This window comes from Myotis myotis, unplaced genomic scaffold (assembly GCF_014108235.1).
Source record: "Myotis myotis isolate mMyoMyo1 unplaced genomic scaffold, mMyoMyo1.p scaffold_m19_p_4, whole genome shotgun sequence".
In the NCBI taxonomy this organism is placed as follows: domain Eukaryota; kingdom Metazoa; phylum Chordata; class Mammalia; order Chiroptera; family Vespertilionidae; genus Myotis; species Myotis myotis.
The window spans coordinates 3,978,655-3,992,413 of NW_023416346.1; positions in this window are offsets into that span (position 1 = coordinate 3,978,655).

The window sequence follows — 13,759 nt, forward strand, 5'->3', positions numbered from 1 at the left end:
TTGATTTGGAGCCCATTAATTTATGATAATTTAAGCTAGGTCTAAGGATGTGCTAAGGAAAATCCAATAGTGTAAATAAGAATAGGTGAAAGCACCCTAGCTGGTTTGGCTCAATGGATAAAGTGTTGGCCTGTGGATGGAAGGGTTCCAGGTTTGGTTCCAGTCCAGGGCACATGCCCAGGTTGCAGGCTCAGAGATTCTCTCCCATCATTGATGTTTCTATCTCCCTCTCCCTTCCTCTCTGAAATCGGTAAAAATATATTAAAAAAAGAAAAAGAAAAAGTGAAAGCATTTTCATCTTGCATAAAAAAATTATTGCTTTATGAAACCCTGGCACACTCATTGTAAACCAATTTGATCTAACCCATGATGTGGGCATAGAATAAGCTACATGTTCAATTTGTTAACTCAATCAGTGAATACATGAATTCAAAGTATGCAGATTTTCTGCCCCTCAAAGAAGGCCCAAGAGTATGTCTGCCCACCAAGACAGTGGTTCTCAATGTGGTCCTCAGACCAGCAACATCAACATCACCTGTAAATTTGGTGGAAATGCTCATTTTCAGGCCCCAGCCCAGGCCTACTCAATCCAAAACTCTGGGGGTGAGACTGAATCATCTGTGTTTTAACAAGCCCTCCAGGGAATTCCATGTGCGCTCAAGTGTAAGAACACAGCACCAGAAAAACAGTTGTTTGTTAGATGTGTGAGTGTTCCTAATTACACTCCAAAGAAATAAAGCTGTCTTTCTTTATGAGTAGTCTATTAACTCTTTCGCTAATTCAGAGAGACTGTCTGCCCCATGAGTCTCAATGAAGAGAGAAGAGCTATAACTGGGTATTTGTTTATAGTGAGGCTAAGTAGCAAAACGGATGCCCATTGTCCTGACAGAGGAACGAAGGCTCAGCTGTTGAGCCTGGCGGGCCTCCTGCTGATGGGAGATAATGGAAATTACCCAGGACCTGAAGCTTTCAAATGGTTGCAAAATTTTTCAAATATAGTTTTTATTTCTCTTATTTAAGTTGTGTTTGAAATGCAACTCAACCCATATTTTCCCTAATTTACATTTAAAATTGTCCAAATGTTATGTTGGTAGGGGATGAGTGAGTCCCCAAGAGACCTTTTGAACCTACTAAAACTTGTTCTTCAAAACAGGAAGTTGCACTTTACCCAGTGCAAACAAAGTTTAGCTTGAAAAGGCCTGATTTGTACTTAGTTTTCTTAGCTGAAAAATTTGGAATGTATTTTAACTTTCAAAATGCATTTTCTCCCATTTTCCTCGCCATCATCAATTTCTATATATAGCATCCTAAAGCATATATGCTGCCTTTTCTTCTTCTCATATAAGCTAAGTTATGAGAGCTCTGACCTTATTTTCATAATCATATGCTTGTCTTTTATGGCTAAGGGATTATATAATTCTATAAATGTATTAGTTACACCTAAGTTTAGTTCAATTCAACAGCCATTTATTATTTCCTGTGCAGGGAAATAAGACTGCCTGTGGTGAAGGAGGAGACAAAAACAAATTTCAGAAATAATTTTATCTCAACTGAGAAATGCCTGAGTATCTGTTGTATTAAATATATTTTGATCACCCTTTGCTTCCCACGTTGTCTGTGAATTAGATATATAGCCTCCATATTAGATTTCTGAAATTTACTGGAGATACTAAAGAACCTCTCCATATTTGGGGATAAGCAATTTAATTAGTGGTCTGAGGAGGAGGGAGAGATGGAGAGAGAACTGTGGCAACCTGCCTGGGTCAGAGCAGAATATAGTCAGCTCTCTTGTGCCCAGCTCTTCTGTGTTCCCACAGCACTTTGTACATACCTCCATTTAGCACTTCCCCTCAAGGCAACTACTGATTTACAAGTTTACTTCTCTTAAAGAATTTGAGCTCTTGGCCAGGGGATTGTCAAGGGCCGGGGGGGGGGGGGGGGGGGGGGGAGACATATGTAATACTCTTTGTAATACTTTAAGCAATAAAAAATAAATAAATAAATAAATAAAAATAAAAATAGAAATTATTTTTTACATAAAAAAAGAAAAGAAAAGAGCTTGAGCTCTTGGAGGGCCCAGACTGCTTCTTTCTCAATTCCTGTGCAGTTGCCCCAGATGCTTGATAAAGCATGCTTCTCCAACTGGTTCTCTTAGCTACTTTGTCACTTGAGGCCTCGTGGAGGATTACAGAGATCTTGCCATTTGGGCCTTATATGTATAGAAGAGGCTCCCAGCCAGTTTAGGCCAGGGCCTTTCTCATTTGAAAGAAGCTAGAATGGAGCAATAAAAGAGTAAAGTCTCTAGTAACCAGATGTGGAGGCAAAAGAGCCCTGAGGAAACAAGGTGAACAGTAGAGAAGAGAGATAAGAGCCTCCTCCACCCCCTCTCCTACCCCTCTTCATTACCACTCCATTCAGTGCCTCATCCTGAGCCAGTGTGCCTGCGTTCCAATCACTATTGCTGCAAAACAACCCTCCCCCCCAAAAACAAAAAACAAAACTTGGGCTCAAAACAATCACTTTATTATCTTCCCTAGTTTCTGCAAATCAGAATTCAGGAAGGGCTCGCTGGGCAGTTCTAGTGTGAAATTTCTGGTGCAGTTGCATTCAGACAGTGACTTGAACTGGAACAAAATGGGGCTGAAGCAACCCGGACTTGGCTGGCATCCCTCTCTCTCCATGAAGTGCCAGGGCCCCTTCACACAGTGCCTCCATGTGGGCTGATCTGAGATTCCTTAAAGCATGGGGACTTCAGGGTAGTCCGTCTGCTGCCATTGGGGGCTCAGGACTGCCAACATAGTTCCCACCTTGTGAAAGGAGGAGCGTCAAAGCCACACTGGAGAAGAGCATGTGCCACAGCCAGGAAGAGAGCTAACAGCTGTGGGGATTCGTTTCTTCCCACCAAAATTATTTCCCTATAACCCTCTCCCCGCCTCCCAATACACATAAACTGTATTTCTTATTCCATTTATATTTTTCCTTTTGTTATACACGGAAGAAATCTGGCACAATATTAATCTTAAATACCTTAAGGTTTCTGTCCAATACATGTGAATTGAGGTTTCATAAAACTTAAAAATACCACTGATTTGATTGTTCACACACATTCCCAAGTAATTTCCTCAAGGAAATGCTATTTCAAATTCTCTGTTAAGGAAAGAAAAAGTTAAATGAAAATCAATAGTGATGGGCAGTGCTGCATGAAAATGTGTGTTGTAAGTTCTTTGACCACAGAGGTAGTTTCCTGTGGAAACTGTGACTGGTAGTAAAGCTCAGTTTTAAAATATTTTGAGATACAGGCCAAAATCGTGGGTGGGGAGAAATAATTTGCTATTACCCAAAGAAATGTCAATTACTTAGTAGTAAGCTTTTAAAATATATGATTAAAGTATGCATGGTTTCTAAAAGCAATTTGTAGCATGTTTAATTGTAGCTAGGGCGTACTGGCAATTAATTACTAATATATTTATTCACAACTTGTAGGTAATTTTGTCCTAAAAATTTTCGTTTTCTTAATAAAGAACTACTGGATTTTGAAATTTTACTATCTCAAGCAGTGGTTCTCAACCTTGGCTGCACATTAGAATCACCTGGGAATCTTTGTAAAATCCTGATTTCTGGGCCTCATCCTCCGGAAATTCTGTTTCTTTGTTATGGGGTGGGGCCACAACATGAGTAACAAAGAAACAGAATTTCTGGAGGATGAGGCCCGGAAATCAGGATTTTAAAAAGATTCCCAGGTGATTCTAATGTGCAGCCAAGGTTGAGAACCACTGATCTAAAGCAAGCAGCAAGTGACTATTGACCTTGGTGAGATAGTGACTGTTATCCTTAATTACCTCACTACCAAAATCTGGCGCCATTCAACATAGTTTATACATAAATTATTGCAAAGGAAAGATTCAAACCATCACAGAATTATATTTCAAAAAGAAATATAAATTACCCTTGTCTCTGTTTTCTACATTGATGACCTGTATAATGAGCTAGAGAGGTGAAATTCAGGAAGCCATTTTCATTAACAGTTAAACTAAGAACAATTAATAACAATTTTTAAAAGGAGAGGGAGAAATCATTGCCCAGGGCTACATCATTAAGAAGTATAACCTTCTCATGTTCTCATCCCCCTGTTGTCCAGAACATGAGTGTGTGTGTGTGTGTGGGGGGGGGTTAATGGAGGGGATAAGGACACATTTGTAATACCTTAACTAATAAAGAATTTAAAAAAAGAAAAGAAAAGAAGTATAACCTTGTTGAAACTGATTGTGTTTATAAATGCATACCTACCTCTAACCAAACATGTATTTGCCAGTAATTATCACCACAGCATAGAAACTGTAATATCTACCTGAGTCAACATTACTCAGATTTGCAAAGCACCAAAGAAAATAAGCAATTAGTTGATTCCTCATCCAAGAAAAGCATATTACTTAGTTACAAATAATTCCAAAATTCCCAAAGGAATGGGTGGGTGGAGGTTGGTTCTGTACAACCATGATCCAACTTCAGGAGATGTGGCAGGGGACATGTCAATCAGAAGGCCATATTCTGATAATCTGTGGCTCAAGCTTCCTTTACTTTTCTGAAGGTCCATAATCATAACAGAGTTTTATGATGTTGAAGTCTGAGGGCTATTACTGTATACCGCCCATGAATAGAACCTGAAGCACAACTGTTGATGAACCTCAGAAGCAGGTTTCCAAAGACCCTCTGTCACATCATCAGGCTGTGAAATTCTGGACTAATTAGTCATTTCAAAGCAAGACAGTAGGAATGGAAATGCTGAAATAGCTTATAAACTATTCATACATTATCATTGCATGCTTTTTAGTATAAATGCATTCATCTTCTCCCTCCCTACCAAAACTTCTGGCTGTTTTGCTGAATCCTATCAAATAATTATGGGGGACTAATTTTTCTAGGTTAAACAGAAGGCAGGGCCAACCTTTTTAAAGCTCAAGTTCAGAAGAACATTAGTGTTTGACCTCTCACTTGTATAACCTTCATCCACCCACTACCCAGGAGTTTTATGGACAAGAAACCAGCCACAGCAGGTGTTGGAATGATGATGGTCTCTGGCTCTAGCCTGAGATTGGTAAATTCCTGGGTACATATGAGATGTGGTGTCCTAGCTCCTCCTGGGAATGTGAGCCTCTGAGGGAAGGAAACATGTTATCACCTTCCTATCTGATTATATGTTTATAAATGCATACCTGCCTCTAACCTTGTCCACATGCTGGTTCTGGATCCTCACAAGGCATTCATTTGTTGTCTTAAATTTAGAAACTCTGTTTCACTAATTTAAGAAAGCCTAAATCAATAAGAGCCATGAGATTTCTAAGGAAAATATTTGTAATACACAAGGTGTTGTTAAGCAGAGTAAGTTAGTCTGCATTTCTTTCCTTTTAGTCCTCATCCACAACTGAGAGTGGACTATAGTAAGACAAATTGCCTGCCTACCAACTGTTTTGTTTTTCCCTTAGTTCTGTGTGTAATAATCCTCTGGGAAACTGAGGACTTTCCCTCTCTCATTGTCAGTAAAGATGCTCTTTGATCTTGAGAATTTTACTGTCAGAAGAGAGTAAACATTAAACACAGAAGGATCCTCCTGTGTAGTAAAGAACTCCACACAGGAGTCCAGTTATATTGTCCTGGATTGTTTATTTGCTAAAGATAACTTCATGTCTCAAAGTTTCAGACCCTTGAACTGACTCACTTAAGTTAAAGTAGAGAGCTGGAATTCGTCAAAGTAATATACAAAAGACAGCAATATTTTTGTGTCAATTTGTATTTAAAATGTTATATCTGTTAAAAATACATATATACATTAGCCATTAATTTTCAGCTTCCAAATTACAAATTATTATTATTATTTGCATCTATTTTTCAAATTTAAAAACTGTTTTCATACTTGCTTAAAGGCCTACTCGTGAGGTATTAAAAGACACAAGAAGCTGAAGGTCTGTGAACTGGCCACCCTCAGGCACCCTGATGGTACTCTCTGAGTAACATTGGATATGATCCTTTTTAAAACTTGGATTCAGAGGAAACTCAGATTTGGGGCTTGTGGTTGGCATAGGGATAAATATTGAGAAATCTTCATTTGGTTTGCATGAAGGAAAGAATATGGCCACCTGGAACCTTTAAAAAAAACGCACACACAAGCCCTTAATTGTTCAGTTATACCCAATTTCCTTTTGTATAAGGAGCATTGGGTTAGAACTGCCTTTTTGAAAGACCTACAAGGAAATAGTGAAGAACCATGGGAAGGGGGCATGACTTGGGACCCTCTATTAGTTACAATTCTTTATGCAATGCATACAAAGCATGTGTGTGGGGACATGTGTGTGCACATACACATTTTCTTACCACTACACACCATCCATTGTACATTGTGTTCATCAATATCCACTGATCTCAATATCTTTTCTTGGCTTAGTTCACTCACACTGACTGTACATTTCTGAATCAGGTACAACTACATTTTCTACTTGTATCCCTATCCTCAGTCTGTTTCATAAATATATTTCCTGACCACCAACCTCTCCCTTTTCTCCTTAGGACAAGCATGGAGTCTGCTTCTTTGGTATCTCCTATTGCTAGTAGGACAATGGTGGAGACAAACGTACTCGAGACATGCTTAAAGAACAAATGACAATGAATACATTTCTTACTTGCCATCAAAATTCTGGGTCTAAATTCCCCCCAGAACGCTAATCATTTCCTAGATGATACCTGACACCTTCTCAGGACATGATACCTATCGAGAGTGCCTTAGGACAATTTGTATGTGCAGAATGTGACATTTGCACATTTTTACCTTCATCCAGTTTAATCCTACCCCAACTCCAATTTCAAATATGACATTTGATTCTTTCGTTGATGTCAACATCTAGCAATACTGGACCTCTGCAGTAGGGAGACAAGGGACAGTCGCCTTGTGGTAACATATTTATCACAGTAGACAATGAACTTGGCAGTACTTGCACAATATCTATTGTATTTCCTAGGGGTCATTCATGGATATTGCTGTATTACTGTAGTTCAGGAGGTGAAGCAAACAGAGTTAGGTATCTGCCTGACTCAACTTTGTCCCAGAAAAGCATGCTTCTTGTTTCCTTGATATTTTTAAGCATACTTAACGAGACTTTTCTGTCCACATTTATTAAACCTTCATTTGAAATCAATAAATGACATATCTAAATATTATTTTTTGCTGTCATCTAGAGGAAATATTGACTTCTAAATACAAAAGCAAAATCAAAAATTAAAGTCTCAGGCAAAGTTAGCATGACTCATCCAGTGTAACCCTACCCCAACTTGAATTTTAAAGTTAGCAAGGCTCAGCAACACAAAACATGCACCTCTAGCAGTTTCAGTGAAAATCTTAGTCCATCTAAGAGACTGACACAGTTCCCTAGAATCCTGACAGTTAGAGCACCATGTATGCCATGTATGTTCCTGGCAGGGACAGTCATGTTCCACACCTTAAGCTACATAATTTTCACCCAGCCCCAACTGTAAAATATTGGGAGAAAGTGGAGGAGATTTGCATATATATATATATATATGATATAAAATTACCCACACAATTATTCTAACATCAATTACTGAAAAATGACAAGTCTTACTACCAGGTATAAATTATACTTGAATGGTTTAGAAACATTTTATACACTCAAATGTCGTCAAAGATGTGCAGACAGTCATAATGCATTACTAAATCCACTAGTCAGATATCTTCCCTGTGTCCCTTTAGCTCTACTCCTCACCCTTTTCTTCCATGCTCTGTGCCAGGACCCTGGCAATCCGGACTATAGTAGTCCCCTTATCCAAAGTTTCAATTTCTAAAGTTTCAGTTACACAAGGTCAAATGTGGTCTGAAAATGTTAAATAGGAAGTTTCAGAAATAAACAATTCGTAAGTTTTAAACTGCACACTATTCTGAGTAGCATGATGAAATTTTGTGCTGTCCTGAACTCCATCCTACCCAGAACATGAATCATCCCTTTGTCCAGCACATCCACACTGAAGATACTCCCTGCCCATTAGTTACTTAGTAGCCATCTCAATCATCAGATCAACTGTCTTGGTATCACAGTGCTTATGTTCAAGTAACCATTATTTTACTTAATAATGCCACTTTCACATAACTTTTATTACACTATATTGTTATAATTGTTCTATTTTATTGTTGTTGATCTCTTACAGCTTCCAAAATTAAAGTTTATCACAGGTATGTATGTATATATGTATGTATGCATTTATAGGAAAAAACCATGGTATATACAGACATAACCTAGTCCAAATCACAATCCAGTATAGACTATGCCAACTAGCATTTGATTAGATAGCTTATTGGTATATTTAAGTCCAAAAAGAATGACAATTGGATAGCTACTGAATTTATGAGCAATTTATTTTCTCTTTGAACTTCTATAAGGTGACATTTAAATACTGTAGAGGAAAACTCTTATGATAGCCTGAACCTGTTCTATTTTTTCTCACTAGATTATTACAAAAAAGACATTATCCATATAGAGCACCTATATGGATAATTAACACATAGCACATGACCTATAAAAGTTAGCTATTGCTATTTATAAAGTAGTGGGTATGGATATCCTTCTAGCCTCTAAGGATAACTTTATTTGCAATCGCTGTTACTATCACACAAACACACTATTCTCTAACCTCTTCACAAAGAGCTTCTAGATGGAGTGCCTCTAATTTTGGGGTCATGTCCTTCTGCCAGGTCTTGAACCAACCACCAAAATTGGAGGTTTTAAAAAATGCCTATAAAATTAAATTTTAAAAAAGCAAAGTTTGATATGACTTACTTCCTCTCCTCAATACCTTTCCTACCTCTATCTCAAAGAACTATGTGCAAATGGAATTTTGGATAAAAGAATATAAGTTAAGTCTAGTTTTTTTAAATAAATCTCTCCAGATGAGTGTGAAAGAAAAAAGAAGAACTGGGAAAGTCCAATCCAATTGCCTTTATTCTAGAGGTCAGCTGAGGTCCTGTTTTTTCAACTCTTTTAATAAATTCTTCTGGAAGGAGTTGTCTTAATTGGGTTAACTCTAGAAAACAAGGCATACTGTATTTAACATTTAGAAATAGATATGTTCACAGAAGTTAAATACAGTTAGAAAACCAAATAGGAGTTTAATCGAATATATTTATACCTTCCACAGAGAAATATTTGTTTGCAAAGGTATCAAGTTTGCCATTATATTTTTTCCTAAAACCAAGGAAAAAGTTAATCAAAGTTAGGTGTTCTTACCCAAATAGTATTAAAAAATAAACAGACTTACTTAAAAGTAATGTGTTTCCAAGTTTTTCATCATATGCTCTTTCAATGGACATCAACAACACCATCACTCCCTATAACAGATATAGCTAAAATCAAATTGAATTTAGAAGTCAGACTTTCAATAAAAATTTAACTAAATCTTAGGTAATCAAAGGAACAACATATTTTAATAATGATAATTAACCTTATTAAGTAACCATTTGCCAGAAAAAAAATTAAAAATAAACACTTAAATTTTGCCCATTTTTGAAAACGAAGAAGCATCAAATTAACTGATAGTACTGTATCTTTTAATGAAATTGAAATAAAGAATTGTAAAAGATCATCATGTTTATTTCATCCAACTCTGTCTACCGTAGAAGATCTTTAGGGAAATGATAACAGTCTTTCTTACAATCCAGGTCTTCATTGAAACCAAAATGAAGAGTTAACAGCTATTTTTGTAACTGTATAAAGTGGTGACTATGGGGTAGGCCAGATGATCAGCACTCAGTCTCCAATAGAATATTTTCCTTCCTGTCCCTCCTATATTGCATTGGAATTCAGGAACTAGACACCATATATGAATTCAGGAACTAGATACCATCTGGGCTGATGAGAAAGTGTCTTAGGAGGAGTTTCTGAAACTAACACATAATCATCATGGTGCCTCCTGGCTTAATTTACCCATAGGCCATACACAGTGTTTGACTACACTGTGTATCCAATGTTTATACAGCTATGACATGTGATTGTTTAATTGGAAAAGTGTTTTCTACGTAAAATTAAGGATTGATTTTATCATGATGTGAGGATATAGGAATTTGAGCTTTGACTCTGCCATCTTACACCTGTATCTCAGGAGAGGGTCATCTCACTGCCAGGGGCTTGTTATCTCACTGACATGGCTTTGGCTGTCTCAGGATGGGCTAGAGGCAGATAATAACCAATAGCCTCTTCAGATAGAATTACAATCCTATTATTTGAACATTGGAAGATGGAGGATTAATCAGGTGTATTAATCAGGGTTCTGCTGAAATAATCCTGTGTAACAAATGACTCCAAAACTTGATGATGTATAACAATAAACACTTATTTCTAGCTCAGAGACATCAAGATTATCTGTAGTTCAGCTGGGCTCAGCTCCAAGTTTCAACTTCTGTTCAGGTTTGTTCCACATTTCTCTTCATTCTGGAGCCAGCAACTATCTGGGGCATGTTCTTCTCACAGATTATGTCAACACACACACACACACACACACACACACACACACACACACACACAAAGTGGAAATACACAATACTCCTTAAGATCTCAGCTAAGAACTGGCACCCTTTCACCTCTATTTAGTATTCCTTTTGCCAAAGTAAGTCACATAGCCAAGGCCAAAGCCAATGGGTCAGGGATACTTTTTCTCTCCTGAGAGGCACTGCAAACTTACATGGCAAAGGATCCCGATGTGTAATTCCATTACAAGGAGAGAATTAAGAATTAGGAACACAAATCTAATCTACTACCATCCTACTAGCCTCTTCGTCACTAGGCAAAACCTAGGACTCTAAATCCTCCAGCTCTGATTGGTGTGCTCTCCTCTTGCTCTCATATACAGCAATAAGCCCACACATTATAAGTGAACTTTACCATCCAAGCAGAGTTCTTGCTCCCAGGAAATAGGCTGGTCATTGTCTGGGACAAGGTACCCTGATATTGGCCAGCCAATCCAAGAAGAAGCTGAGTCGACATTTGTGGTCTAAATTAGATGGGAATTTATTGAGGGCTCATGTTCATATAAATCCCAGACAGTAGAAAGCTTTGTTCAGGTCCCAGAGACATTTTATTCACCTTGATGCACTTCCAAATGATTCCACAATGGCCTTTAGGTTCCCCAGTAAAGTAGATTTCTTAGCTCTTCTCAAAAGTTCCCATGTAAGAAATTAAATAGAAAACTGTGGATGTTTCCCACAGTAGCTGTCCTAGAAGGCCTGGCAGTATTGTTGACTGCCAGAAATGCAAATCACCAGACTTACGTCAACAGAAATGAGGAGTTTCATCTCTCACCCAAAATTGATTGAGTCCTCTTGCAATCTGATCTTTACTCTTACTTGTGTGAAGATGCACATCCAAGTCTGAATCAGGAAAATCACCAAGCTACTCTCAGAAATGGCCAGACCCTTGTGGGGTATTCTCTTCCTTGTTCCCATTTTGACCCTTAGAATTATGGGTTGTAATGGGAATGCTGGCACAATCAGAACTCTAGTTGCAGACAGTACAAGGGAGCCTCATGTCTGCATTTTTTTATTTTTTGGCTTGTAATCTGCCAAGACATATACACAAAATGTAAACTGTCTTGGTTTAGGTTTATAAATTGGATGTGTTTGACAAACTCTAAGACCTGCAGGGAAATCACTCTGTCATTAACAATTCAGATTATTTAATGAGCCATTATTGAAAGAAAGGGTGGGAAAGCTCAACTTGTATCTATCTTCCAAGCCTCAACCCAAGAAATGCAATTCCTTTCAGATGGTGAGACCTCCCTTCCATGGACAGTCATTCAACAAACCTGTGAGAAACCATCATGGGTTATTACCAGGCTGACTCACAGCCATGATTTCATCTAGCTGCTTTGTTGCTGTCAGACCAGAAAGCTTCACTGGGATTAACTTGCTTCCCAGAGATGGGAGAAAGGATCCTACTAACAGGCTATTGACTGTGGACCAGCAAGGTCATCTCTTGAAAAAAAGGATGTGGAGATGAGTTCAAACATGAAACTTGTGCTTGACTGTCGTGAATCAGCAGTTGAACATCAACCTATGAACCAGGAGGTTATGGTTTGATTCCCGGTTGGTCCACATGCCCAGGTTGTGGGCTCCATCCCCAGTGTGGGGCGTTGGGGAGGCAGCTGATCATGGTTCTCTTTCATCATTGGTGTTTTTTCTCTCTCTCCCTTCCTCTCTGAAAAGAATAAATAACATTTAAAAAAAACATGAAACTTGTTCAAAAACTATGCTGTTTATATGATTGCTTTAATTAGTATCCTCTCTGGAATCCATTCCAGTGTATTCTATTGATGAAAATTATTTTTTTTAAATTCTATAAGATGAAATTAGTGAAAAATAACTTATCCTTCCAAGAGGTAAAAAAGAAAATATGGAATAAAAATTGATCTGTGCCCCTAAGAAGAATATTAGCATTCTATGATACCAACAATAGGCATTATTGTAGGTAATCATCTTACTTTTTACCAGAACTTCCTGGTAGAATTGTTCCCCGTGATTGCTTAGTCCCTTTAAGAGATTTATTCACTCATATTTTAGAATATTTAACTAGGTAGAAATCCCATTATTTTAAATTTCATGTAGATTTATTGGGATAATGTTCTTTATAGGCAGAGAATGGTAGAAAGAAATGTGTCTTTCCTTGATCACACAATACTAGTGATCCTGTATTTACTATTTACTACTGTGTAACAAATTGCCCCTGAATTTAGTGTCTGAAAAGAACAACAGCATTTACATTTATTATAATTTACTATATATATATATATATATATATATATATATATATATATATATATATAAGCCTAAGCCACTGAATGACCTAACAACTGGATGACTGGTCGACTAGTCGCTATGACATGCACTGAATAATATATTTGAGTAATAGAAAGAGTTATTCAGATGCATAAGGTTAGTGATCAAGGCTGGTAATGCTGTTTTTAGTCTTGGTTTTTGTAAATATGAAATCAAAAGAACTAAGGAAACCATCAACAAAACAACAAGAAAGCCCACTGCATGGGAGAACATATTTGCCCAATGATATCACCGATAAGGGTTTAATCTCCAACATTTACAGGGAACTCATGCAACTTAACAAAAGGAAGATAAACAATCCAATCAAAAAATGGGCAAGGGACCTAAATAGACACTTTTCAAAAGAGGACATACAGAAGGCCAAAAGACATATGAAAACATGCTCAAAGTCACTAATTATACCAGAAGTCAGGAGTTGAAGAAAAGAATTCAGAAAATGTATTCTACCTCCACTCTACCTCCCTGGCAAGTCAGTTTCCTTTATCAACTCCATAGCGATTGGTCAGGTAGCCCCTTTCCTACAGCTATAGCTCTTTTGGGTTCCAGGAGCAGCACCCATCCTTTGCCCCTTTAACTCTAAGGTGGTAATGGCTTCCTACTTTCATTGGTCCCTGGGGTACATCACCAACCTTGTTGGTCCCCTTCACTTTATCCATAATTCAATAAATAGTCCTTTGTTCTTCAATCACCCCTGTAGTGTGCCATCTGTTTCTTATGGGATCCTGACTAATAAAGACATGAACTAACAAACAAAAGCCAAGAACCCCCATACTGAATTGGTATCATTACAGCCAAAAGCAAAGTTGCATAGTGAGATAGAAGGAGCAAAATGACCACTTTGTGTTTCAAGGGGAAAGAGGATATGCCTGTCCC